The sequence below is a fragment of the Schistocerca serialis genome, chromosome 2 (assembly GCF_023864345.2).
Source record: "Schistocerca serialis cubense isolate TAMUIC-IGC-003099 chromosome 2, iqSchSeri2.2, whole genome shotgun sequence".
Classification (NCBI taxonomy): Eukaryota; Metazoa; Arthropoda; class Insecta; order Orthoptera; family Acrididae; genus Schistocerca; species Schistocerca serialis.
In genome coordinates this window covers 403,340,436-403,342,706 of record NC_064639.1, presented here as the reverse complement: position 1 = coordinate 403,342,706, position 2,271 = coordinate 403,340,436, and the positions used below count along the sequence as shown (strand labels likewise).

At 46.2% G+C, this 2,271-nt stretch overlaps 1 pseudogene; it reads left to right on the top strand.

Moving 5' to 3' along the window:
* Positions 1 to 1,736: 1,736 nt before the first annotated feature.
* Positions 1,737 to 1,856, top strand: LOC126459036 (5S ribosomal RNA; annotated as a pseudogene).
* Positions 1,857 to 2,271: the final 415 nt, after the last annotated feature.

Genomic DNA, 2,271 nt, shown 5'->3' with positions numbered 1-2,271 from the left:
CCTGTTTGAAGACTAGCCGCCGAGGGGAGTGCAGGTAACCTGCACCGCACTTTCCTACGGTCAGCTATACCCGCTACCCTCAAGAGCGGGTCAAGGCCAGACATCTTGAGGATTGAAATTCGTGGTCTTTACCCAATGGCTTCGTCATGGCACGTAAGGTCTCTCAGATGGTATCGGATCTCAAAAGCCTGCGTTCTGACAACTCGAACGACTGCCCTAGGTGTGCCCGTGGAGACGTAGAGATGGACAGTAGGCTCTTCGTTTGAAAAGACTGACGTCCTCTGACGATCTATTACAAAACTGAAAAATTGGACCAACGCGGGACGATTTCAACAACGTCATTATTTTCGTTTTACTCAATTTCTAAATCAGCTTTTCAAAATGGTTCAAATGGCTCTAAGCACTATGGGACTTAACATCGGACGTCATCAGTCCTCTAGAACTTAGAACTACTTAAACCTAACTAACCTAAGGACATCACACGCATTCATGCCCGAGGCAGGATTCGAACCTGACCGTAGCGATCGCGCGGTTCCAGACTGAAGCGCCTAGAACCGCTCGGCCACAGTGGCCGGCAATCAGCTTTTCAAAAGAAGCCGTTAGTAAAGCGTATACAAAGTTAAGAGAAAACTAGTTGCATAGAATTTATCTGATTGCACTATTTTATAAGCCGTCAATATATTAGAAACGGCTGACGCAGGTTACAGTCGTGGCTGGATTCGCTTATGCAACGAGGCTGTCCGACAAAACCTCCCTAAACTCAAAAACAGGTACACTGCTTAACGTCAACATATATAAATAACAACGGTAACACTTTAGTTGCAGCACACGTCTGTTACGAGGAGACAGTCCTTTTAAATACTTCATACGTTGGAGGTTGAGTAGATGAGATGATTTCTAGACTTCACTTCTTCAGACCTTCAAAGTTTAAAAACCGCTTAGTGAAAAATTTGTTTCGCCTGCGCTTTACTCATGACATGGGGCCACAGCAATTTTATGAATGTGTAATCGGTCGATCAAAAAGTTTCCTTGTGTTGCCGTTGCTTCAAAGCATATGCAACGCAGCGGGTATATGAACACCCACTTATAGGCAAAGGGTTAGTGTGGCATTCGTGTCTTTCCGACGTACGTACGGTAAATGCAGAAATCTGGATTATCGTGACATTACTACCAAACGCGTACGAAATACCAACGTGCTGTTATTCTTTTATTGGCTGCCGAAAGTCGAACAATGGTACACATCCACAGGAAAATGGAGAATCTGTGGGGCAGCAAGTCTGTCCGAAGCCACCGTTGTGTAACGGTTCGACAAGTTTCGTGCTGGTCACAGTTCGATACAAGACACCGGTCGATCTACGAGGCCAGCCTCATCCTTTATGGACAATTCTGAGACTCGGACACAGGCCCTGTGATCATGATCTCTCCCCTTGCGATTTTCACGCCTTCGGTTCCTTAAAAAAGGCCTTGAAGGTTAGACAATTCCTGTCGGACGAGGATGCGCAGCACGCAGGATGTGGTGTTTTACAAAACGAGTGTCTTCAGCCTAGTGCATTGCTGGGATGATTGCCTCAATGCTCACGGCGATTTTGTCTGAGTTACATTTCGATTCTGGCCTGTACGGTTTTCAAACGGAAATTTTTTGATCGCCCGTTATAGTTTTGCGTAGCTTAACTTTCAGCAACAATTTTCGCAATCTGTAGACATTAGTTACAGATCCTCTTTTCAGAGTATCCCCAGCCAACGGCTTTGCCACGTTGGTCACACCTGTTCCCGCCCGATCACCGAAGTGAAATAACGTTGGGCCCGGCTAGTACCTGGATGGGTTACTATTCGGGAAAAAATGGGTGCCGTTGGTTTCCAGGACAAGTAAGTCGTCGAAGTGGCGTCCAATTGAATGACTTACCATCAGGCCGTGGTGCCAGAGGACGTTCATATTTTTTCAGTGTATCCCCATACGGCGGTGAAATCTTAATTCGAAATCGCACAGGACTGAAAGTAGGATGATCAGAACTTAAAATTTGACGAAGTGACGCTCGTTTGAGACGAAGCGAATACGCGAAAGGAAATCGACCGTCGACTTGTTTAAGAAACCAACTCCGTCTTTACCTCAAGAGATTAGGGGAACCTAAATCAAGGTCGCAGAATGGGGGACTTGAACCTCACCCCTTGCGGTAGAGCACAGTGCGTTAATTACAGCGGTCCATAACTGGGTCCGCTCATTTCTGAGAAGTATAAGAAACGAAGCGAAGAACCGTTAGGACTGTGAACAAG